The following is a 27,039-nucleotide window of genomic DNA, read 5'->3' on the forward strand; positions in this document are numbered from 1 at the left end:
AGCTCTGTGATAGCAAGGATTGTGCCTGTACTCCTAAAAAATTCTAAAGTGTGGTATATGCACCATCTGTGATAAGTGAGGTGATTTTAAGTAGCACACAACAAATATTTTTCTTTTTATATATTCACAGTATTATACGTTTTAGAAATATATTTAATATATTTATTTTAATGTGTAATAAGAAAAAATACAAGTTAACCAAATCTGTTATTTTACTGATGTGTTTATTTAGGATGAAGGGTTTTTTTTTTTTTTCTTTTTAAGATGGAGACTTGCTGTGTTGCCCAGGCTGGAGTACAGTGGGGCGATCTCGACTCACTGCAACCTCTGCCTCCCAGGTTCAAGTGATCCTCCCACCTCAGTCTCCTGAGTAGTTGGGATTACAGGTGCATGCCATCATGCTTGGCTAATTTTTGTGTTTTTAGTAAAGACGAGGTTTCACCATGTTGGCTAGGTTGGTCTTGAACTCCTGAGCTCAAGTGATCCACCCACCTTGGCCTCCCAAAGTGCTGGGATCATAGGCGTGAGACACTACAACCAGCCAGGATGAAACTTAAACAGGGTTTAAGTTAAAGAATTAGTTGACTTAGAGAAAAGAATATTGGTGGCCCACAGAATAGAAAAAATTGCATAGTAGGTATGCAAATAACTAAAATTTGAGATCTTGCATAGGCTTAACAAATAACAGTTGGGAAATTGACTTGATTTTAATTAGTTTATTCTACATATTCAGGATGTTTTGCCTAAAAGGTAATAGTATAAATCCTGGAAGGAAGGAAGAAGGAATTAAGGGAGAAAAGAAAGGAGAGAGAGAAAGAAAAGGGTTGGGAAAGAAGTGCCAGTCTTGGGCCTTACAGTCTGAGGTTTCCATGCTGCTGGACTGGGATATGAGATGAGCTCATAGTTCTGTTTCAAGACTCTGAGCCCATCACAAGGGGATCTCATGTGTCCAGGAAGAGGTTGGAGTTCCATATCCTCACAGATGAGATTACCTAGGTAGGAGGCAGAATTGTATCATCGTCTGGTTGTCTTCCCGAAGTCTAGTTTCGCTTTGATATCTTTGTGTCATCAATGCTCGCCGGGAAAAGACAACTTTTCCTCTCTTACACTGTCGCAATTCTGGTCACCAAAATGTATGGGCTTTCCCTCCACACCATGCAATTCTCCACTTTGTGGAAGACACTGACTTAATTGTCATACAATGTAACTCAATTTGATGCTATCGACTGGGCATGGTGGCTCAAGCCCGTAATCCCAGCACTTCGGGAGGCTGAGGTGGGAGAACTGCTTAAGCCCAGGAGTTCAAGACCAGCCTGGGCAACATAGCAAGATCCTGTTTCTACAAAAAATTTTTAAAAAATTAGCCGGGTGTGATGATGTGCACCTGTGGCCCCAGCTACTTGGGAGGCTAAGGTGGCAGAATCGCTTGAACCTGGGGAGTTGAGGCTGCAGTGAGCTGTGATGGTGCCAGTGCACTCCAGCCTGGGTGACAGAGCAAGACCCTGGCTCAAAAGAAAAAAAAAAAAAAAAGGAACCAAGAGAAAGGATGCTGTCCACCTGGAAATTGTGTCAGATCCCACAGGTTAGGGGCTCAGTCCCATAAGACTGCCCTCACTTCAGACACAAGTCCAAGTTGTTACCTGTCCTTCCTTCCTTTCTTCCTTCCTTCCCTCCCTCCCTTCTTCCTTCCTTCCTTCCTTCCTTCCTTCCTTCCTTTCTTTCTTTCTTTCTTTCTCTCTCTCTCTTTCTTTTTCTTTCTTTCTTTCTTCTTCTTTCTTTCTTTTTCTTTCTTCCTCCCTCCTTCCCTCCCTTTCTTCCTTCCTTCCTTCCTTCCCTCCCTCCCTCCCTCCTTTCTCTTTCTTTCTTTCTCTCTTTCTTTCTTTCTTCTTTCTTTTTTCCTTCCTTCCTTTCTTGCTTCCTTCCTTCCTTCCTTCCTCCCTCCCTCCCTTCTTCCTTCCTTCCTTCCTCCCTCCCTCCCTCCCCCCTCCCTCCCTCCCTTCTTCTTTCTTTCTTTCTTCTTTCTTCTTTCTTCTTTCTTTCTTTCTTCTTTCTTTTTTCTTTCTCTCTCTCTCTTTCTCTCTCTCACTTTCTTTCCTTCTTCCTTTCTCTCTCTCTCTCTCTCTCTTTCTTTTTCTTTCTTTCTTTTCTTCCTTCCTTCCTTTCTTTCTTCCTCCCTCCTTCCCTCCCTTTCTTCCTTCCTTCCTTCCTTCCCTCCCTCCCTCCCTCCTTTCTCTTTCTTTCTTTCTCTCTTTCTTTCTTCTTTCTTCTTCTTTCTTTTTTCCTTCCTTCCTTTCTTGCTTCCTTCTTCCTTCCTTCCTTCCCTCCCTCCCTCCCTCCCTCCCTCCCTCCCTCCCTCCCTCCCTCCCTCCCTCCCTCTTTCTCTTTCTTTCTTTCTTTTCTCTTTCTTTCTTCTCTTCTTTCTTTCTTTCTCTTTCTTTTTCTTTCTCTCTCTCTCTTTCTCTCTCTCTCTCACTTTCTTTCCTTCTTCCTTTCTCTCTCTCCTCTCTCTTTCCTTTTTGAGACAGAGTCTTGCTCTGTCATCCAGGCTGGAGTGCAATGGCATAATCTCGGCTCACTGCAACATCCACCTCCCTGGTTCAAGCAATTCTCCTTCCTCAGCCTCCCGAGTAGCTGGGATTACAGGCACACGCCACCATGCTCAGCTAACTTTTGTATTTTTAGTAGAGATGGGGTTTCACCATATTGGCCAGGCTGGTCTCTTGGCCAGGTTGGTCTTGAACTCCTGATCTCGTGAATCACCCACCTTGGCCTCCCAAAGTGCTGGGATTACAGGCATGAGCCACTTTGCTTGGGCTGTTACCTGTGTTTCTGACCTACTGGCTATAAATCAGAGATCCCCATGACCCCCTCCTGAAGTTTGATCATTTGCTACCACTGCTCACAGAACTCAGGAAAGTGATTGACTTAGTATTACCCATTTATTATAAAAGGACTTGTAGGGGAGTTTTAAACTTCTCCTCTGTTCTCTGAAGTTTTGATAAGTTGAATCTACGAAAATCAAGTGACAATAGATAAATGAACAGGAGAAAAGGCACACAAATTTATAATGCATATGCATGGGAGAATCTCAAAGTATGAGATTCAAAAAAGGGCGAGATACTTGAAGCTTAAATAGCAGTTTGAACTACGGAGAAATAGAAACTTGGAGGTTCCTGGAGGGTGGTGGTGAAAAGCTATTGAAGGGTGAAGGGAGAGACTGCATTGTGAATAAAGATTGTCTTATTGTGCAGATAAAATTCCCACAGGCAGCCGCCCTCAGAAGAATAGGTGAAAAGTCTGTCCAGGCCTTGTGTCCTGGGAGTTGAGTCCTCTAGTCTTCTCACCTGCTGTGTGAATTAATCTTCTCTGGTTAATGAAGATATCAGGGAGGAGGTTCACAGCAACTACATTCATTCTGAAGGAACTTCCCTTAGTCAGATATGGGAAATTGCAGAGAAAACATCTCCTTGTGCTTCAAGAGGGCCTCGAGAGGGAATGAGAGGTGAGAGGCAAGGGATCAGGAGGTCAGAGAGATTCTCCTATAGTTCAAAGCACTCAGCATGCCAAAACACCATACTTTGGGGCACTGTTTTGTGAGTCCCAACAGATACATCTCAGGACCAGCCAGATGGAAGAGATGCATGGGACAAGTCATAGAGGTAGGGGCACAGCTCTCCCATGCCCTCTCTGGATGCACCACCCTCCACCACCTCCACATGTTCAGCAACCTGTAAACTCTCAGAATCCTGTCCTTTTGGGTTTTTATAGAGGCTTCATCACTTAGACATGACTGGTTAAATCACTGGCCATTGATGATCATCTCAACCTTTAGCCACTCTCTCCTCCTCTAAGGTCTGGGGATGGGGCTAAAAGCCCTCTAATCACGTGGTTGGTTCCCATCCAACTAGCCCCCATCCTGAAGCAATCCAGGAGCTCCCAGCCATCAGTCACCTCCTTAGCACACAAATAAACCCTTATTTCTTCCCAGATTCCAAGGGTTTTAGAAGCTGTGTGCCAGGAAAGAAAGACCAATATATATATTTCTTATTATATCACAACATCACAGTGTCTCTTCTTATCCCTTGCCCCACAGCACCCACCCCCCCGACACACACACACACACACACACACACACATCCTTCTCAAGGTCATGATCATTCAGGGAGCAAAAGCACCGATACGAGAGGTTTAACCCCAACTGAAACCAGAACATGTTCACTTCAATGGGTTTCCTCTGGAAGAAGTTCATATTTAAAAGTTTTTAATGTCTGTTTACCTATTTACCCAGTTAAACACTTAGTCTTTGGTTAAAGGAATTTTAGGTAATAGTTCAGAGGTGGGAGAGATTTGGGAGTTTTGAGAGAAGCAGGACTTAACCTTTGGGTTTGACATCATAGTCAGTGTAGGATGACCTGAAGGGTAAACACGCTTTCGAAGGTCTAGAATGCCCAATGATGATGTCACCCCAGCCTGATTCTCTCTCTTGGTTCCCATGTCCACAAATACAAAGGGTCCTAGGCCCATTTTCATGTGACCTCTTGGGTCAGTCAGATCACACAGGGGACATCTGGCACTCTCAGAGGGTCTAATGGAAAAGGGTTTAGTGACAAGGTTATTTACTGAGAGGAGTGGGAGTATGAAGCTCTCCAGGTTTAGCCACAGTGGAGCTGGTGCTTCCACAGGCCTGATGAAGCTGGGGTGGGGGTTGATGTTACAGAATTGGGAAGGCAGGAGCTGTGGTCATATTAGAGTGCAGCCACTGCCAAGATGTGGCCAGGTGAGGAGGAAACAGAGGGCTCAGCACTCCACTGTCTTTTTCTTCCTGTCCTTTGATTTCCCGCCGGTGCCACCCAGTGGTCAAATAGAAATGGAAGCCAAAGATCTAGCAGATTGGGTAATGCAATCCACAGAGAAGGGGAGAGGAAGAGAAGGGTGGGGAATTGGCCTGACAGGCGAAGAGAATAACTGGCTGTCCGCTCTCCCCACATCCAGTTCCTGGAGACACCCTAGCCCCATCCCCTGCTTGAAAATCATGATGCTCACAGAAAGTCAGATCTGCAGGATATTAAAAAAAGAAAGAAGGTAAAGGACACTTTTATGCTTTATGCTCTGTAGATTTCAGTGACATTTTTGCACCTTTTGTTTACCTCAAAACAATTTTGTGAAATACATATTATGGAGCTAAGTAGGTAAGTGTGTCTTGCTCAAATCACAAGGAATAGAATCAGGACTTAACTTGACCCTCATGTCTCTAAGCTTTTCTCTTTCTTTGAGACCAGTGTCTTTCAAACTGTGAGTCTCAAAGCCTTGGTGAGCCTTGAACCAATTCCGTGAATTATGACCTGTATTTGGAAAATAATGAAATAGAATTGAAGAGAACAGATTGGATGTCAGAATGTATTGCCCATAATACAGGTTAATATTGTTTCTTGAAACTTTAACACATATAAGTGTGTGTATGTGCTTTTGTGTATTAGGCTGTGATGTAATCTATCACAACTATACACATAAAAAATACAACAGGTATTTCTTCCTAAGGTTTCTGTTAAAGAAAGTCCGGGCCAGGCACATGGCTTACGCCTGTAATGCCAGCACTTTGGGAGGCCGAGGCGGGTGGATCACTTGATGTGAGGAGTTCAAAACCAACCTGGACAACATGACAAAACCCTGTCTCTACTAAAAATACAAAAAAATTAGCTGAGCATGGTGTTGGGTACCGGTAATCCCAGCTACTTGGGAGGCTGAGGCAGGAGAATAGCTTGAACCCAGGAGGCGGAGATTGCAGTGAGCCAAGATCACGCCCTGCACTACAGCCTGGGCGATGAGTGCAGAGACTCCATCTCAAAAAAAAAAAAAAGAAGTCTGAAAGCATTATGTCAGACCATCTTCTCTTTTCACTCTGCTTATTCTTTCATTCATTTGTTCATTCATTCTTATTTATCAAACATCTTTTATGTGCCAGATCCTGAACTCAAACATCACCAGATTTTGAATTCGGTATCATCATCTCACGCATTTGTTCAGTGCAAATTCTTTCTCCATTCTCCTTACACACCCTGCTTCACCACTTTCACTGTCCTAAATGATCCATGCCCTCTTTCATCTTGGGGACCTTTGCAAAACTCCACCTATCCTTTTCCCCTCTCTCTGTGAGCTAATTCCTAGTCATCCTTCAGCTATAGAATCCTGCCTCTATCCTCAAAATCTGGCTTTGGTTCTTGAGGCAATTTTTAAATAAAGCTGCAAGTTATTTGACACTCACTCCAAAGAGGTAGAAACTATGTCACATCTGCTTGACATGTACTCATGACTGCTTCAACCAATAAAGTATGGTGGAAGTGAAATGGTGTGACTTCTAAAGCCAGGTCATCAAAGGTCATGCAACTTCCACCTTGTTTGCTGGAACACTCACTTTTGGAGCCCTGCGCTGCTGTGTAAGAAATCCAAGTACCCAAGGCCACCATGGTAGAGAGACCATATGTAGGTGTTCTAGGGGACAATTCCAATTAGATCCAGCATTCCAGCCATCTCTGCCAGGGAGCAAGACATGTAACTAGGTTATCTTGTACTCTCCAGACCAGCCCATCCACAAAATGAATGACACTGAGTGACCCCCATTGACGCCACGGTTAACACAAAAATCAACCAGCTGAACTCTGCCTGAATTTGTGACCCACAACATTGATGAGATATAAGAAAATTGTTACTGCTTTGAGCCACTATGCTTTGGGATGGTATTTTGTGCAGCAATAGATAACTGCAACAATTCTCTCTCTATGTGCTTCCACAGCATTCTGTTTTGTCCCCACTGTGAAGTTTATTGCATTGTAGCTTAACTTTCTAAGATCTACTTGTCTGTGTTTCCTAACAGAAAATATGAAACCTGAAATGATAATTTGCTGCCAATTGTATTTCTAATATCTAGCATCAGTTCCACACAAAATATGGACTTGATAATTATTCTTTTAAAATTTGGATTCAATTATTTTAAATTTGGGGAACAGAGCTCATTACAGGTAAGGTGTTCATATGTCTGTGTCTGCCTGGACCGACTGATCTGATGTAATTATTAACAGAGTCCTCTTTCAGTTTTAAAATGTAAAGGATAAACGATATGAGCACTCTAATTAGAGGGGTCCTCGGGGGACCAGAGAAGGATTCTGAGTGATGCCCATCAGATTTATTAGAGTTTGGATTTGGCTCTGGTTGGATAAGAATGTTGAATTTTTAGATGAGCAATTTTAAAGAGTGACTGTTATTACCCTTGTCATCATTATATTTTGATTATGTGCTCTATAATTAGATGTTGAAAAGGCTAATGCATATTAATACTTGATTGATTTGATTACCCATCATAATTACACTTTGATCACTTTTGATAAATATATTGATTCATTTTTTATTTACTTCACAGTATTCTTTGTATAACTGCTTTGATAATGTCTGATTACATCTTAACATTTGATTGCTTTGAGTAGCTCTTGTTTTAACCATTGGGAAGTTGGATCACGTTAGCTATGATGAACCTGACTAGTGGTTATGAGGGTAGATTTTGCAGTAAAACAGACCTGGGTTTGATGTTCTGCATTACTTACACTGTGTGACATTGCGTAGGTCACTTAACCTCTCTGGCCTTTAGTTTCCCCATCTTTAAAATGGAGATAATAAAAGTTGCTCATGAGGGTGCCTGGTGGATTAAATAAGATAATCATGTATTAGTAGGGTATTCTGACTGGTCCCTAACTGACATTCTAGATAATTCTCATGTATAGACGGATGATATTCCCTACTCCCACCCAAATATCTATTTGCATGAGCTGATACACATTAAGGCTTTTTGTTGATGTTGTTTCAGGAGGGAGTTCAGGGAGAAGTCATTCTGGGTAGGGTGCTGAAGAGGGAGAGAAGAAGAGAAGAGGAATGAAGGGGAGGCCATGTCATAGGCTCCATTCTGCCATTCAGGCCACAAAGTCCAGGTGTTCAGAGTACAAGAGGGCCTGGCCAAAGGGGCAAGTGGGCTGACATCTGGCCACTGGGTTGCATTTGCTTGGGCGGTATGAGTATCTTTTCTAATTCACACAGAGGAGCCGTGAGAGCCGCTCAGAGGTGTCACACGAAAGAAGCACTCGGTTGAGATTCAGTAGGAATGAAAGAGAAGAGAGAGACTGAGCGCAAACTCTGAAGTTCCTATGTGTGTAGAGGGTTTTGTGAGACTCTAGGCATCAGAACAGCAGCTGAGACCCGGGAGGGCCCCAGTGTTGCAGTTTGTGCCCTGGATCCCAGAGTGCTCTGTGGGAGATGGCTGTGCCTGGTGGATCAGCCTTCTCATGGGGTTTGGGGACATTAGTGTGTGTGTGAGTGTGTGTGTGTGCATGTGCACATGCTGAGAGGAGGAGAACATGGATGGTATGTGGGTGAGGGTGACCTCTAATTACTGTAATAGCTAGAAATTATAGAGCATTTAGCTCCAGGTACTTTGCCAAACACTTTACACACATTATCATTTTTAATGGTGACAACAACCCTGTGACAATAACCACGAGTACTTTTAATTATCTCCATTCTACAGATGGGAAATAGAGGCAAAGAGAAATTAAGGAACTTTTCCCAATGTTACAGAAAGTAGAGCTGGGATTTGAATCCAGACGGTCAGATGCCAGAGTCGCTACTCTTAGTCATGACCCCATATTGCCTCCTCATCAGGGGAAGTGGAACTGTTCCTGACATGGGTGAGTCCCCTACTCCTACCCCTGGGGTCACCAGCAGTGGGGAGGAGCTCAACCGCTGCATAAGCCCATGCTCCCCAACTCACTGAAATCTGTGTTACTGGGATCCATCACTTCCTTCAGCCTGGGGACACTGTGTTTTGGATATAAAGCACACTTGCCCAGGACCTGGCTCTGGCTTAGGACTCAGTAGAGAATTCTATTTTTAGTGTTCTGGATGATTGGCTTAGCAGTTCCTTTCTTGAGTCATGTTTTTACAGATGAGAACACAGAGACCCTCTTAGCCAAGTCAGTGCCTTACTTTGACCTACTATTGAGCCTGTCCTTGTCTCTGAGCCAAACTGAGTCCACAGAGCAATGGGATGACCTGCCTTCTCTCCAGCTGCGGGGAGACTCAGGGTAATGGTCCCCTGGCACTGGGCCACTGGAGAAGGAAGGCTATTAGCTGCCCATCTGCTGGCTGCTGTCGCTGGCTGCTGTCCAAAGACCCACAAGCCCTGGGAACGCTCAATGACCAGACACAGCCATGTGCTCCTGGAACACCAGAGCGACCACCCCATACTGAAAGGACACTTTTCCAGAATCCCATATGAGTCCCCACACATTAGCAAGCCTCTTCTCTTAATCCTTCCTTCCTTTGCAGAAAACCGATGTACCTACATCTCATCGCCGAAACTGTGAGATGTTATCTTTTTCCTTTCCATCCCTCTATTTCATAACTTTTTGAGTACAGTACAGTAATATTTTTAATATGTTATCGATTTCCAAAATTGAGATGTTACTTTTTTCCTTTATATATACAAAGTTACATTTTTTGGTCATGCATGGATTAAAAAAAAAATCCTTCGAGGAAATAGAGTGAAATGCTAACAAGTCTGTGGGTGATGCGATTATGGGTTAATTTAATTTTCTTCTCTATACTTCTCAGTAAGAATGTTTTGTTTTTTATGATACAAAAGGAAGTGGATTTTGTTTGTATGGGTTTTTTTTTTTAGATTGTTGTCTCTTTTAATATTTTTATTCTATCTAGTGGAAACTATAGCGCAACTTTATTTCAAGTAGGCATGGTGTTTTTTGTTTTTACTCCATTTTGCTCCCTGAAATTTCTCTAGGATGGATCTGTTCTGCTAAGGAGGAGGTAGACTAGAAACCAAAAGTACAGACTCAGGCAACTTCTCATACAGATGGAAAGAGCTTTGAACCGAGAGTCAGAAGGGTGAGTCCTTCTTCCGGCTCCACCAAACACTAAGTGCCTTGGTCTTTTTTTTTTTTTTGAGACAGAGTCACACTCTGTCACCCAGGCTGCAGTTCAGTGGCACGATCTTGGCTCACCTCTGCCTCCTGGGTTGAAGCGTTTCTCCTGCCTCAGCCTCCCAAGTAGCTGGGATTACAGGCACGTGCCACCGTGCCTGGCTAATTTTTGTATTTTTAGTAGAGATGGGGTTTCGCCATGTTGGCCAGGCTGGTCTCAAAACTCCTGACCTCAAGTGATCTGCCTGCCTCGACTTCCCAAAGTGCTGGGATTACAGGTGTGAGCCACCACGTCTGGCAGTCTTTTCATTGGTAAAGCCACTTAGACTCCACGGCCTCTGCCATCTCTTCCAGGCCTGAACCTCAGTGAATCTTTGCTGTCTTGTGGAAATCAGTTGGAAAATGAGGCAACAATTAGTTTACAGCTGACTTTGTTAGACGGTAATGATTTAAATACTTGAAGATCCTGGTAGTTCAAATGAAGTATGAGAATGGCTCTTTTGGTGCTGAACAAAGGAAGAAAACTCAAGTAGCTCTTCTGGTGCTGAGTAAAGGAAGAAAACTCAATCTGGCAGAGTTTTCCTGGAACTGGTACTTGACATATTTTTTGTTTTTTGTTTTTTGTTTTTTTTTTTTGGGATGGGGTCTCACTCTGTCATCCAGGTTACAGTGCAGTGGTACAATCATAGCTCACTGCAGCCTTGGCCTCCTGGGCTCAGATTTCTCTCTCCTCTTTTTATGTACACATATATGTAGGTATGTGTACACACATATATACATATATTCATATATGTAAATTTTTCTGAACTATTTGGGAATAAGTTGCATAGATCCAAAGCTGTTTCCCTGGTTCTCAGTGCAGTCCAGTCCTGGCCTGGATGTCCCTAAGCCTGGGGCCATATCTTCCCTCCCTTGATGCCCAGTGCCACCAGCACACCCTCAGAATCAGACCTAGCATTTTTCCTCTCATCAGAATGCCCTCCCTCTACCCATCCAGACCAGAACTCCACTGTATGTGCCCGTCCTTGGGTGTTAAAAAGAAGAGCCTTTAACTTGATTGGCTCCCTTGGAGAAGAGGCCAGCTCCCTACTAGAGTGCAGTGGTACGATCATAGCTCACTGCAGCCTCAAACTCCCACCTCAGCCTCCCAAGCAGTTGGCACTACAGGCATGCGCCACCACACCTGGTTAATTTTTTTGTATTCTTTGTAGAGACCAGTTTTTGCCATGTTGCCCAGACTGGTCTTGAACTGGACTGAAGTGATCTGTCTGCCTTGGTCTCTCAAAGTTCTGTGATTACATGCGTGAGCCACCATGCCTGGCCTACTTGGCTTTTTAATTTTTTTTTTGAGTTGGAGCCTGTCACCTGGGCTGGAGTGCAGTGGCACAATCTTGGTTCATGGCAACCTGTGCTTGCTGGGTTCAAGTGATTCTCATGCTTCGGTCTACTCAGGCTTCCTGAATAGCTGGGATTACAGGTGTGCACCACCACACCTGGCTAATTTTTGTAGTTTTAGTGCAGATGGGGTTTCACCTTGTTGACCAGGCTGGTTTCTAACTCCTGACCTCAAGCAATCTGCTTGCCTTGCCTCGGCCTCCCAAAGTCCTGGGATTATAGGCATGGGCCACTGCACCTTGTCTAATTGGCATATTTTTAAGGTAGAGAAGAACCTACATGGGATAGGAAGGACAGAAGGTGGTCTAGTGTCTATGGGCAAAAGTATGGAGGTGGAAACAAGCCCATCCCATGTGGTCAATGGACGGGACACAAAAAGTCAAAAACACGAAGAGGAAGCCAGAAACGTCTCCCAGTTGGGGAGAGTATGAAGTGTCATGTGCCTCTTTTCCCATTCATGGTGCAGTGTGGTAGCAACCCAGCAGCAGCCTCCATGTATTCTGTGACAGTTAATTAATCCATTTTGTTTTCCTTTAGTTTAACTGTAAGTTTAAAGTAAATATTGGTATTTTCTAAGATATAAAAGCAGTCACTCATCATATTGCACTTCAACAAAATCAAACAGTTTTGGTGACCAAAACTCACAGAGATTTCTCCTAATTGGATAAAAAGATAAGGTCTCTGCTTTTTCATTTGCCTGATTAATTACTGCTCTGAAACCCTTGAAAACAGACATGGTCTATAAGTGGTATCTGTTGTTTAATCGAGGACATGTTTTTGAAAACCTTTTAAATGGGCCTAGAGAGTTCTTGACTCTGAAGTGAATCACTGAACTGTATGTTTTTACAAGTAACATGCCAGCAAAAAATGATTTTTACTAATATTCAAATTATAGTCACCATAAGTGTGGTTTGTCCTAAACCTACCAGCATCTCCAGCATCTACCAGCAGCTCCAAGATAATGGTAGTAAATGGCATCACCATTGACCCAGGGGACTAGGCTAAAAATCCAGTCATCACTCACAACTTCTTCCTGCCTGTACTTCTCTCTCTCATCCCTGCTCTGTCCAAGCCCCATTGTTCTTGTCAAGTTCCTTGCCTAAGAGCAGTATCTCTCCAGGTGTCTCTGGCGTCTCTTCCTACCACCACTTACGTTAAGGCAACTGTGATACAGCTTCGATGACTAGACGAACACCAGGGTCCTTAGTCTTGTGCCGATTTAGATAAAACAACATGGTCACACGTAGAGTGGTTTTAAGGAGCTTTGAGTGTAATAGGTTAGAAAGTGTAGCAGGACAAGCTGCAGACAAAAGCCCTCAGACACCGAGTTAAAGAAGGAAGGGCTTTATTCGGCCAGGAGCTTTGGCAAAACTCATATCTAATGTAAATGACGAGTTAATGGGTGCAGCACACCAACATGGCACATGTATACATATGTAACAAACCTGCATGTTGTGCACATGTACCCTTGAACTTAAAGTATAATAATAAAAAAAAAAAGTTAAAAAAAAAAAGATTCTCCATAATGCGACAAGAATGCTCTTTCTAAAGCAGAAATCTCCAGGTCGTTCCCTTCTTACAACCCTTGAGTGACTTCCCGTTGCTTCCAGGATAAAATTAGAACTCCCCAGCATGGTGTCCAATGTCCTGTGAGCTGCATCTCTGTTCACCCCAATATTCCTTTGCACTCCATGCAATGCTGGGAACATGAACAGCTCTCTCGTCACTCGCCTTAGCCCCTGCTTAGCCACACCCTCTGCCTGCAATATTTTTTTTATTCCATTGTGCCTTACTCTCCATGCCTTTTCTCCAGCTGGTTAAATTCTGCTCCCCCACCTTTTGTTAGGTTTGGTTTTTATTTTAAGACTGCACAGGTTTCTTCTCGTTTTTGTTTTCGTTTTTAAATAGACTTTATTTTTTCTAGCAACTTTAGGTTTATAGAAAAATCAAGCAGGAAGTATAGAATTATCATAAACTTCCTTTGTACCCCCTCCACAGTTGCACTTGTTATTAACATCTTATATTAGTGTGGTGGTACATTTGTTACTATTGATGAATCAATATATGTTCTTATTAACCAAAGTCCATAGTTTACATTAGGGCTCACCCTTTATGTTGTACAGTTTTGTGGTTTTAACAAATGTATAATGTCAAGTAATCACCATTACAGCATCTTAAAGAATAGTTTCACTGCCCTAAAAATCCCGTGTTTAACCTGTTTCTCTATCCCTCCCTCCCCTTAAACCTGTGGCAACCACTGATTTTTCTTTTTAACTGTCTTCATAGTTTTGCCTTTTCCAGAGTGTCATATAGTTGCAGTCATACAGTATGTGTCTTTTTTCCAACTGGCTTCTTTCTCTTAGCAATGTGCATGCATATCTTTCCATGGCTTGAAAACTTTTTTTATTGCCAATAATATTCCATGGTACAGATGCACTGCAGTTTGTTTATCCATTCTCCTATGGAAGGACATCTTGGTTGCTTCCAAGTTTGAGCAATTGTGGATACAGCTGCAATAAACATTAGTGTGAGGGTTTTTTGGGGGATTGTAAGTTTTCACCCCATTTGGAGAAATACCAAGGAGTATGATTGCTAGAATGGATGGTAAGACCATGTTCAGCTTTGTAAGAAATTGTCTGACTTCCAAAGTGCTGTATCATTTTGCATTCTCACCAGCAATGTGTGAGAGATCCCGTAGCTCCACATCCTCACCAGCATTTGGTGCTGTGTCTTGGATTTTGGCCATTCTAGTGGGTGTTGTTAAAAATGAGTTCTAAATTTCTCTTCAAAGAATCAGTATGTTAGTATGCTCAATTCTTTGCCTTCTACCTTTAAACTTAACTTCCTTGTAAAGCAACCTTTTTCGATTACCTGCTTCACCCTGATTCATTCCGATTACATGCTCCACCCTGACTCATTCCGATTACCCTCTCCACCCTGACTCATTCCGATTACTTGCTCATTTTACACCCTGACTCATTCTGATTTCCTGCTCTACCATAACCATTTTCCTCGATGAACCATTCACCCCGTCACTGTCTTTAAATTAGCCAATCAGAACTAGTTTAGCCTGTGAGGTCTAACCCTAGCCAATAGGGGAAGGACACAGCAGCAGGTGCCACTTGAGACAGGGATAAGAATCCCTTCCCCTCCTTTGTCCAAGTGTGTGCTCACTATTGCTCCTTCTGTAAGGGCGCACCCTTCTATAGAAGTACATTGCCTTGCTGAGAATGAAAAAGAAAATTTTATAGTCGAGGGCTATTTCTTTTGTGGCACCAAAACTTTTTTAATAACAATTTGAGGGCTCGCTGGGGATTACATTCCCCTCTGGGGGCGGTGTCTGGTTCTCTCTCATGAGGAGGGCGCTGTGCCCCATGATGGCGGCATCAGGGGTGAGAAATCAGGCCTGGCAGTGGGAGGAATAACCCGAACTCTCAACAATGCGGAAAGAAACTTGCCAGCAACCTAGCTTAAAGGATCCTCACATGCTGCCACGATGACTCTGTGCACAGACCAAGGAAGGAGAAGCTGCGGGAGCTGGTAAAGTACTTCCTTGGTGGTCAAATTCTGGAGGGCTAAATGTGTGTGGGGATGAGTGATCACAAACAACCCTACTTGTGTGTTGTTCGTGTGGATGGTGACAAGTCCTACTGCTGGAAGGAGTGAGTGGGTCCTCTCTGCGGTTCCATAGCTACTTTATATGGCTTAGGGCAGACCCTGTCATGGGATTTATACCAGCACGCCAACACTAAGAGGGGCCTAATTCTCCCTTTGGGGAGCAGCCAGAGAGGACAACAAGAATGGCAACTGTACAAGGGACCCTCAGAGGGGAAAGGGAGGAAACAGTTCAACCTTCCAGAGCGGTAAGGTGAGACATCCCTGGTTTGAGGGGTTGAGCCTTCCACAAATTTCAGGGGGTTGAACCTCACACAAACCTCCGGTAGTAAGAAAAATATTCAGAACTCCCCTTTCCTTTCTTCTAGGGGGAAGAAAGAGTAGCTCCACTCCCACTGGTCCCTCTCCTAGGGAGAGGGGGGAACAACAGTATAAGCAGCTGACAGAGGCAGGGAAAGACCAGCAAAGAGGAAAGAGAAACTGGGAGAGGAAGTGAGAGGGAAGGAGACAGAGTCAGAGAGGCGGGGGTGGGAGTGGGTGGGGGTGGAAATAACAGCATAAGCAGCTGGCAGAAGCAGATAAAGACCAGCAAAGAGGAAAGAGAAACTGGAAGAGGAAGTCAGAGAGAAAGAGAGAGAAAGAGACAGAGTCAAAGAGAGAGAGAGAGAGACAGAGAGAGAGAAAGAGACAAAGAGGGAGTCAAAGAGGAGAAAGACAGACAGACTCAAAGAGAGAGAGAAAGAGAGATAGAAGCAGTAAAAAGAGTGTATTGTATTCCTTTAAAAGCCAGGGTAAATTTAAAACCTATAATTAATAATTGAAGGTCTTCTCGGTGACCCTATAACACTCCAATACCGCCTTGTTGTCAGTGTAAACAAGGGCGTAGCCCAAAAGCACTGAGGCCACTGACAACCTGTAGCCTTCCAAATAAAAAATCCTTAACCTAGTAACCCACAGATAGCTCAAATGCATTAAATCTGTAGCAGCAACTGCTTTGCTAATAGAAGAAAGTAGAACCATAACTTTTAGAGGAACCTTCATTGTGAGCACACCTCATCAGGTCAGAACTATTCTAAGTAAAAAAAAAAAAAAAAAAAAAAATTAACCCATCAGGTTTCCTAAATCTTAATCTAAATCAGGATCTAAATCTTAATTACCACACAAAGGTCCAACCAGACCTAGGAGGAACTCCCTTTAGGACAGGAGGATAGATGGTTCCTCCTGGGTGATTGAGGGAAAAAGACGCCATGGGTATTCAGTAAGTGATAAGGAAACTTGTAGTAGCAGAGTTAGGAAAATTGCCTAATAATTGGTCTGCTCAAATGTGCGAGCTGTTTGCACTCAACCAAGCCTTAAAGGACTTACAGAATCAGGAAGGAGCCATCCATACCGATTCTAAGTTAATATGGACTGAACGAGGTCTTATTAATAGCAAAGAATAATTGAAATCCCAAACTTACAAGGTTTTCAACAAAAGTAAAGTTTGCTGAAAGTTAACAGTGTAACATGTATTATCCTAACTTCTAATCTTGTGGCCTTAGACAGTCTAGTCCACAGACATGAAGGAAGTTCACTTTGGAAAAGAGTGGTTATCATCTTTGAGAAAAAAAGGCTGGATGGGGGGAGAATTTATGTAAAAAGGAATGTTGTATGGTAAATTCTTGTCCTAAAATAAATTAACTGGTTGATTACAGGTTGTTTGCAACAAGTCAGAAAGTTGAGGCATGTCAAAGAAGTGTCTGTGAAAGTTGTGAGAAAAAAAAGTTATAAAAGGGAATTTATGCAAGAAATGTTGTATAATTTAAAAGTAATTAGGCCTCCTGAACATAAAACTATTGAAGAAACAGTTTGTGTGCAAGGTATGTAAGGAAAGTAAAATATACCTTTGGTAAAAGGGTGATAAGGAGGCATAAGAATGTGCATTCTTTCCTACATTAAAAGGTTAAAAAATATTTTGTTTTAAAGGTTCAAGCAAGTTTTGAAATGTTAATTGTAAAGGAAATCCTGTGTGTAAACATATTGGCTAAGGTTAAAGGGTTATCATCCAGTTTTTCTGTGAACTGGATATTAAAATAAAAGCACAACAGGTTGTTCTCTAACCTGCTCTTTAACAAAAATTATAAAAGATTAAAAAGAGTCTATACAAATCTTACCTTATGGTCAGACATTAAAAATTGGATAAGTATGTCTATAAGGTTTTATTAAAATTAAGTTTACCATTAATAACACACTAATATAAAGGTGAAATTTAGCTTATCTGGTATAAAAATCATACAGGATGCATTGTCAAATATAAAATGGTGTTTGGCTTTCTTTGGCCTAAAACCTAATAAAAATAGGTGCTCAAGGAAATTTCTCAGTAAGAAGGCACCAAGGACTATAAAGTCCATTGCTGATGCCCCCACATTTAAAAAAAAAGATTAATTTCTTAGAAATTATATAGTTGGCTTATCTTCCACTTTCCTTTCCCTCAAAACTAAAAGTCTTTTAGCACTTGTACCACCCCTAGAATTTCCAGTAAACCAGCACCAGCCTAAGGATCATGTTCTCATTAAAGGGTGGGAAAGAAGGGAAACTTAAGCCAGCCTGGGAAGGACCCTGTCTTGTGCTGCTAACCACCAAGACTGCTGTTCCTACAGGGGAAAGGGGATGGATTCATCACACCCAAGTCAAGAAAGTGCCACCCCCTCCAGAGTCATGGGCCATAGTTCCAGGGGAAAAGCCTACCAAACTAAAGCTAAGAAAAATTTAACTCTCTTTCATCTATTCTATTACTCCTTCTTCTTTCCTCACTCTGTTGCTGACCATCTAACTATTAACATAACCAAGTCAATTTCACTGCAAACTATTGCATTTGATGCTTGCCTTGTCATACCCTGTGGGGACTTACCAAGTCAAAGACAGCTCTCTACTTCAGAAAAGTACCTCTGTCTCTCCTGACTCTCCTCAGACCGGGCATTCGTGAATTGGGACCATTTAATCTGGGGAGATTTTGATAAAGACCCCAGTGTCAACCAGGAGTCTTGCCCCCCGATGTAGAGCTTTTATGCCGTAGTTGGTCCAACGTTCTGTGGACCACTAAAGAGCAAGGATGAACTGCCTCAACTGATTTTTGTAATTTCCTAAAACCATACATTCATTTTACTAGAGGGACAGCTCCCCTCCACCCCTCCGCCAGCTGTCAACTAAACCAGTGCAATCCTATACAGGTTATTATCTCAAACCCTCAAAGTTCTTCCCCTTTTCTAAGCTGGTTCCCTTCTTTAAGCCGGTTTTATGGTATGAGGGGGCTGAGGTTTCAGGGACATACCCTGTTGGATTTTTTGAAATGTGTTTCTTTGATCCCCTGCCACCTGCACCTTCCTCTAAGCCTTCTTCCAAAACCTCTCACAATGGAACAATTGCTCCTCCTCCATCTAACGACAAGACCAAAATAGCTATTGTAGAAGTTAAAGACTTAAAACAAACTTTGGCAATTAAGACAGGATACCAAGACGCAAATGCCTAGCTGGAATGGATCAAATATTCTGTCTACACGTTAAAAGCAATTGTTATGCTTGTGCGCATGGCAGGCCAGAGGCCCAGATTATCCCCTTTCCACTAGGGTGGTCCTTCAGTAGACCGGGAGTGGGCTGCATGGTAGATCTTTTCCAGGATTCTACAGCCTGGAGTAACAAGTTGTGCCATGCTCTCTCTCTGCTGTATCTCGAAGTCCGGCACCCTGCAGGTCAGCCCCTGAGGGCCATCCAGCTTCTGTCTCCCAACACTAAGTTCACTTCGTATCTCTCACAACAGGGAGAAAACTTAGCATTCCTTGGAGACCTGAGGGGATGGAGTGAACTTAAGAATTTTCAAGAGCTTATCAATCAGTCAGCCCTTGTTCATCCCGGAGTGGATGTGTGGTGGTATTGTGGTGGACCTTTACCGGACACTCTGACGAATAACTGGAGTGACACTTGTGCTTTAGTCCAATTGGCTATCCCTTTCACCTTGGCATTTCATCAACCAGAGGAAGGAAAAATAAGACATCGTAAAGCAAAAGAAGACCCTCATGGGTCTTTCGACTCTCATGTCTATTTAAATGCAATTGGAGTCCCACGGGGAATACCAGATCAATTTAAAACCTGAAATCAAATAGCTGCATGATTTCAGTCATTATTTTGGTGGGTGACAATTAATAAAAATGTATATTGGATAAACGACATCTACTACAACAACAGCGATTTATTAACTACACTAGAGATGCTGTTAAAGGAATAGCTGAGTAATTAGGGGCTACTAGCCAGATAGCTTGGGAAAATAGGATAGACTTAGAAATGATATTAGCAGAAAGGAGTTTGTATCATGATTAAAACTCAATGTTGTACTTTTATCCCAAACTACACTGCCCCGATTGAAGTATAACAAAGGCATTGTAAGGTCTGACTGCTCTGTCCAATAAGTTAGCCAACAACTCAGGGGAAAATGACCCCTTTACAGGATGGCTAGAAAAGTGGATTGGTAGATGAAAAAGGATAATAGCCTCAATTCTTACTTCCCTCACAGCCATAATGGGTGTAATTATTCTTGTCAGGTGCTGTGTACACCATACATCTGTGGGTTGATGCAGAGGCTCATAAAAATGGCACTTATTAAAACCTCCCTTAACTATCCTCCACCTTATCCAGAGAAGCTTCTTCTTTTGGAAAATCAAGCAGAACAACTAAGCCAAGACATGTTAAAGAAGTTTGAAGAGAAAGCACTGTAAAGAAATGCAAGAAGAGAAATTATTAGATATGAGTTCTAAATTTCTCTTCAAAGAATCAGTATGTCAGTATGTTCAATTCTTTGCCTTCTACTTTTACACTTCCTCATAAAGCAACCTTTTTCAATTACCTACTCCACCCTGACTCATTCCGATTACCTGCTCATTCTCCACCTTGATTCATTCCAATTTCCTGCTCTGCCATAACCAGTTTTCCTGCCAAACCACTCACCCCATCATTCTCTTTAAATTAGCCAATTGGAATTAGTTTAGCCTGTGCAGTCTAACCCTAGCCAATAGGGGAAGGACACAGCAGCAGGGGCCACGTGCATCAGGGATAAGAACCCCTTCCCCTCCCTTGTCCAAGTGTGTGCTCACCATTGTTCCATCTATAAGGGTGCACCCTTCTGTAGAAGTACATTGCCTTGCTGAGAATTAAAAAGAACATTTTATATTTGAGTGCTATTTCTTTTTTTTTTTTTTTGAGATGGAGTCTTGCTCTGTCGCCCAGGCTGGAGTGCAGTGGTGTGATCTCAGCTCACTGCAAGCTCTGCCTCCCGGGTTCACACCATTCTCCTGCCTTGGCCTCCCAAGTAGCTGGGACTGCAGGGGCCCACCACCACGCCTGGCTAATGTTTTTGTATTTTTAGTAGAGATGGGGTTTCACATTGTTAGCCAGGATGGTCTCAATCTCCTGACCTTGTGATCTGCTTGCCTTGGCCTCCCAAAGTACTGGGATTACAGGCATGAGCCACCGCACCCGGCCTTTGAGTGCTATTTCTTTTGCAGCACCAAAACTTTATTTCTAACAGTGTGCAGTGGTGTCTCCTTGTTGTTTTAATTTTTCAGTTCCCTAATGACATATGCCATTGAACATCTTTTCATTTGCTTAGGTGCCACTTTTGCTCCAGTTTTAATGGCTTAGTTGATGCTTTCTGCAGGAAAGCTCTCTCCCCCATTGTGTCAGATAGCCTTTGCTGTGTAATAGATGACTTCAAAACTTGGTAGCTGAAAATAGCAATCACATATCTGTGGGTCATGTGGAGTTCAGCTGATTAGGCAGGATTGCACTGGTTGGCCCAGCTTTGGGCTTGTGGGTCTCCTGGGTCTGCTGGGTCCACTAGTTGGCTCTGTTCCATAGACCTCCAACCGTCTTTAAGCATATCTGCCATCATATGTTCTCATGACAAAGGCCGAGGCACAACAGCGTAAGTGGAAACATGACATTTCTTAAAGTCTGGACCCACTGAAACATACCACCAATTAGCTACAGTAAGTCACAGGGCCAACTCCAAATTCAAGGGGCAATATGAGGCCATAGCAAGGATGTGGATGCATGATGGGGACGAGAGAAGAATTAAGACCAACAAGTCAATCCACCACAGTGCACCACTTTGATCATAACTGTTCACTTTCCTCCAACATGCAAATGTCCTTACCCCCATCCCAGGGTCCCAAAGGGCTTGATTTGATCTGCAGGATGTCATAGGGTCCTGTAGACTAAAATGGCAAGTCATTTGCACCCTAAATACCCAACACTCAGAGGTGGAAGAGGAAGGAAATAACCAAAATAAAAACTTCCATTTGAAATTCTCTGATTTCTGCTCACATGCCACTGGTCACAGCAAGTTGCATGGCCAAACCCAAAGCCAAGGGATACTCATGATGAGGCCATGACAGAGTAGGGATACAGAATTGGGGACAATGCCTTACCCCAGTATAAATGGAAATGGAAGGATGGTTGTTCTTCCATTTGTATCATCTGCCTTGACCACCACTTCTGAAAGGAACTTTAGGAAAACGCTTTTTTTTTCATCTGAGTAAGTTTCTCAGAATATTTTCAGCCTGGAGAAAGCTGGGGGCTCAGAGGTCTTTTTACATTTCAAAGAGCCACAGTCCTTTACACTCAAGGCCAGAAGTATTTTTGCCAATAATACTTTGGAAAAAACTTTCTGAGTTTTACAAATAAAAACAAGGAATTTTGAAAGTGGCAAGAAAACACATTTTTTTTTTTGCCCTAGAAAGGTGAGATAAAGGAACAAATTTTTCCTAATGACTATCTGGAAAAACAATTTTGTAGATGTGGTCAAAAAGATTGAATAGGAATGTATCCCGTACATTTTTCCTTATAGATAGTTTTAGGGATAAGTAAGTCAAGATTTGGACGAAAATATATAAAAACTAATGTATAACAAACATTAGATTGGTAGTAGTATATTGAAATTGATATTTTAATTTCCCCAAATCTTTGTGAGGATGGCAGATTAAACAGGGTGTTTTTCAGTGAAAACATAATTTGTATATTTACTGGTTAATGCATAACTTTTGAGAAAGTCTTTTTAGGGCTGGGCACGGTGGCTCAAGCCTGTAATCCCAGCACTTTGGGAGGCCGAGACGGGCGGCTCATGAGGTCAGGAGATCGAGACCATCCTGGCTAACACGGTGAAACCCCGTCTCTACTAAAAAATACAAAAAACTAGCCGGGCATATCCTTTCTCTGCTTTTTGATGGGGTTGTTTGTTTTTTTCTTGTATATTTGTTTGAGTACTTTGTAGATTCTGGCACATGTACCCTAGAACTTAAAGTATAATAATAAAAAAATAAATAAATAAATAAATAAAAATAAAAATAAAAATAAAAATCAATGCTTTAGAAGACTTAAATAGTCCCAACTTTGGGTGTATATTGAACAATTTGTAGAGATGCTCTTCAATACTATTTGTATTTTTACATTTGGATTAAAACATGAGGGCTAAGAAAAAAAAAAGAGTTTTTTGAAAGATCTGTATTTCGAAATATATAGAAACCAAATTAAAAGGCACATAAATGGAAACTATGACAGAAAAGGGGATAAATCCAATACATGAGGGTCTCCCCCAAATCCGTAAGACACAAGGGTATATCAATAAATGGAACAGGGAAATATTTTCACAAAATTACAAATGGCTAACACTTGAAAAAAATCATTTTTCTTCATCATAAACACAATATATTAAGTATTTCTTCCTCTTCTTACAATTAAACTAGTAAATGTTAATAAGGACAGTCAACTTTTCTGGAAAATAACCCATTAACATGTTTAGAGGTCTTTAAAATTCATTTATTCCAATTCCTAGGATTTGTAACACTTCTAGGATCTATATTAAGGAATTCTGAAATGCTCACAAAGGTTTTGCACAAAGGTTTTCTTCTCAGTGGCTACATAATAAAAAACAGGAAGGAATCTATAGTCACATAATACAGGAAACATTATACATCCACATATTAATCAATAAAAATATTTTCAAAAAAAAAAAAAAAACTAGCTGGGCGAGGTGGCGGGCGCCTGTAGGCCCAGCTACTCGGGAGGCTGAGGCAGGAGAATGGCGTAAACCTGGGAGGCGGAGCTTGCAGTGAGCTGAGATCCGGCCACAGCACTCCAGCCTGGGCGACAGAGCAAGACTCCGTCTCAAAAAAAAAAAAAAAAAAAGAAAGTCTTTTTAGAAGACTTTTACATTGAGAAAATGAATGATTATAATGTCTGAGTTCAACATTTATGCAAGTCTGATGGTTTCTAATTGTTTGTATTTTAAAAAATTGTAATAGGATTTAATTGAGTTTTAAATTGATGGAAATTTTAAAATGAAAGATGATAAATGCTTATTCTGTGATTTTAGCATTTTCCTAAGAAGAATTTCAAAGAATTGAGTGATGTAGACGAGACCAAATTCCTTCCATTTTCATTAACTTACATGTAAGGACACAGTTTCTCAGCACAAACAAGAAAACAGAAGGAATACAGTTTGGGGAAAATGTTTTATGAGTTTTTTTGTCTTTATTTTATTTTAAGTTCTGGGATACAAGTGCAGGATGTGCAGATTTGTTACAAAGGTAAATGTGAGCCATAGTCACCTAGGTATTAAGCCGGGTAGGCATTAGCTATTTTACTGATACCTTCATGAGTTTTTTTTTTTTTTTTTTTTTTTTTTTTTTTTTTGAGACGGAGTCTCGCTCTGTCGCCCAGGCTGGAGTGCAGTGGCCGGATCTCGGCTCACTGCAAGCTCCGCCTCCGGGTTTACGCCATTCTCCTGCCTCAGCCTCCTGAGTAGCTGGGACTACAGGCGCCCGCCACCTCGCCCGGCTAGTTTTTTGTATTTTTTTGGTAGAGACGGGGTTTCACTGTGTTAGCCAGGATGGTCTCGATCTCCTGACCTCGTGATCCGCCCGTCTCGGCCTCCCAAAGTGCTGGGATTACAGGCTTGAGCCACCGCGCCCGGCCCCTTCATGAGTTTTTAATGTATTTTATTCTAGTCCACCCGTGTGTCAAAATTCATTTGAGATATGCCTCTCTGTCACTCCATAGTTGCTATTAATTGGGGTATAACAGGTTGTTGTGGGACTATGCCTTTAAGTTTTCTAGGAACCTGGTTGTGCAGCTGGAAGACTTTCCTAGACCAGGGCTACTCAAAGATGTAACATCAGCATCACCTGGGAGCATGTTTAAAGTACAAGCTCTTGGGCCTTTTCCTGTAACTGTTGAATCGGAATCTCTGGAGGTGGTGCTCGGGTGTCTGTGTTAACAAGCCTCTGGGTGATTCTGAAGCATGCAAAAAGTTTGAGAAATGACTGGGTGCTATCTTATTTCTCCTGGAGTCTGATCTTTAACCTGGGGACTTGCTTAACTGGCAGTGCCCTGGGTTTGTTGTTTCCAAGCTGTATCTTAATGGCCACACCCTTGACTTGATCTTTGTCTCCTGGCTGTATTTTATTTGGGAGCCTTTTACTGGCTGGAAGGGCTGGGGATAAAAAATAGTTCTATTTTCCAGCCCAGCTAGTTTGAACTCTCTGTATTCCCTCTAAATTCTGCTTGCAAGCTGACCGTTTCTCCTGTAAGCTATACTATGTCATATGTGATGAAGTCTTCCAGTTGTAACTTTCTGCCTGGCAATCTTCTTGCCCAAGTTCATAGGTTCATTAGGCACATTTTCTATCGTTCAGGTTAGCTCAGGTGACAGTTTTACCAGATATTTTGTCATTACATAACATAGGTCACAATTTTCCAGCCTCCTATAACAGTTTCCTTTCTTCAGCCTCTATCTGCCTCCTAGGCCCAAAATCAATACCACATATTATAGCATTTTGCTGTAGTACCAATTTCTGTAAACGTTTGATATTGCTGCATAATAAACCACTCCAAAACTTGTGGCTTAAAACAATAATTACTTGTCACTGCTTACAGGTCCATGGGTTGACTGGGGTTCTGCTGAAAGGTTGGTGGCTCTGCTCCAGAACATGGTGGCTGCGGTGCCACTGCAGGCCTGTGGATTCACTCGAGTGGTTCTACTCCTTAGAGCAGTGGGCAAGCCAGGGCATGTTCTTATTGCCGTGGTAAAGGTGCAAGAAGACAAGTGGAAATATGTGATGCTTCTGAAGTCCTAGGCTCCGAACTGGCCTCCTCTCACTTCTGCCCACGTGTCACTGGCCATGGCAAGTCACGTAATCAAGCCTAAAGCCATGATGAAGCCACAACAAAGGTATAAATGTAGGCAAGGGTAAAGAATTAGGAACAACACTTCAATCTGGAATCCTCCCCAACATAAAAATAGAATCTCTTCTACATGATATCATAAATTTTTAAATGTATACTCCCAGAAAGTTTCTGTCATTGTCTCAGAAATGCAGACATTGTGCCTCCAGAGCCCAGATAGTGCCTGACACACAGTAGATATTCAATAAATACCTGCTGAACAAGTGACTGACTGCATAAGTGAATGAATGCGTTGCCAATGGATAGTTTGCCAAGTTAGATCTGTAGAGACCAAGAATTAAGGGATGGTTTGGCTGACAAAAACAAGAAATGGGGAAAGGATTCCTTATTTAATAAATGGTGCTGGGGAAACTGGCTAGCCATATGTAGAAAGCTGAAACTGAATCCCTTTCTTACACCTTATACAAAAATTAATTCAAAATGGATCAAAGATTTAAATGTTATACCTAAAACCATAAAAGCCCTAGAAGAAAACCTAGGCAATACCATTTAGGACTTAGACATGGACAAGGACTTCATGACTAAAACACCAAAAACAGTGGCAACAAAAGCCAAAATAGACAAATGGGATCTAATTAAACTAAAGAGCTTCTGCACAGCAAAAGAAACTACCATCAGAGTGAACAGGCAACCTACAGAATGGGAGAAGATTTTTGCAATCTATCCATCTGACAAAGGGCTAATATCTAGAATCTACAAAGAACTTAAACAAATGTACAGATAAAAACAAACAACCCCATCAAAAAGTGGGCAAATGATATGAACAGACACCTCTCAAAAGAAGACACTTATGCAGCCAACAGACACGTGAAAAAATGCTTATCATTACTTGTCGTTAGAGAAATGCAAATCAAAACCACAATGAGATACCATCTCACACCAGTTAGAATGGCGATCATTAAAAAGTCAGGAAACAACAGATGCTGCAGTGGATGTGGAGAAATAGGAACACTTTTATACTGTTGGTGGGACTGTAAACTAGTTCAACCATTGTGGAAGACAGTGTAGTGATTCCTCAAGGATCTAGAACTAGAAATACCATTTGACCCAGTGATCCCATTACTGGATATATACCCCAAAGATTATAAATCATGCTACTATAAAGACACATGCACACGTATGTTTATTGCAGCACTATTCACAATAGCAAAAACTTGGAACCAACCCAAATGTACATTAATAATAGACTGGATTAAGAAAATGTGGCACATATACACCATAGAATACTATGCAACCATAAAAAAGGATGCGTTCATGTCCTTTGCAGGGATGTGGATGAAGCTGGAAACCATCATTCTGAGCAAACTGTCACAAAGACAGAAAACCAAACACCACATGTTCTCACTCATAGGTGAGAATTGAACAATGAGAACACTTGGACACAGGGAGGGGAACGTCACACACTGGGGCCTGTCATGGGGTCGGGGGAGAAGGGAGGGATAGCATTAGGAGAAATACCTAATGTAAACGAAGAGTTAATGGGTGCAGCAAACCAACATGGCACATGTATACCTGTGTAACAAATCTGCATGTTGTGTACATGTACCCTAGAACTTAAAGTATCATTAAAAAAAAAAAAGTTAGAGCAATAAACAGTATTCAAGTATACTAAGAAAAAAAAAAGATATAGGAATGGTTTGGAATCTTGTCTGGATGTTTAATTCGAACCTTCAAGCTTTTCATCAGTATGTCTTCTTAGGAAAATAAAAGCTTGCCTTTGTGTTTGGACTTCATAGGAGCAAAGCAGTGCTTAGCATTTGGAAGACACCATAAACTAAAAA

The 27,039-nt window shown here is 42.0% G+C and overlaps 1 long non-coding RNA gene across 1 annotated transcript in view; it reads right to left on the reverse strand.

The window, feature by feature from the left end:
* Positions 1 to 701: 701 nt before the first annotated feature.
* The window catches only part of LOC117085324, a 100,100-nt gene continuing 73,762 nt past the window's right edge, over positions 702 to 27,039 (reverse strand). The window contains exon 2 of the long non-coding RNA XR_004437917.1: positions 702 to 992. This is a non-coding gene — a long non-coding RNA (uncharacterized LOC117085324). The remainder of the gene's footprint in view (positions 993 to 27,039) is intronic.

This window comes from Trachypithecus francoisi, unplaced genomic scaffold, assembly GCF_009764315.1.
Source record: "Trachypithecus francoisi isolate TF-2019V2 unplaced genomic scaffold, Tfra_2.0 Lachesis_group1, whole genome shotgun sequence".
Classification (NCBI taxonomy): Eukaryota; Metazoa; Chordata; class Mammalia; order Primates; family Cercopithecidae; genus Trachypithecus; species Trachypithecus francoisi.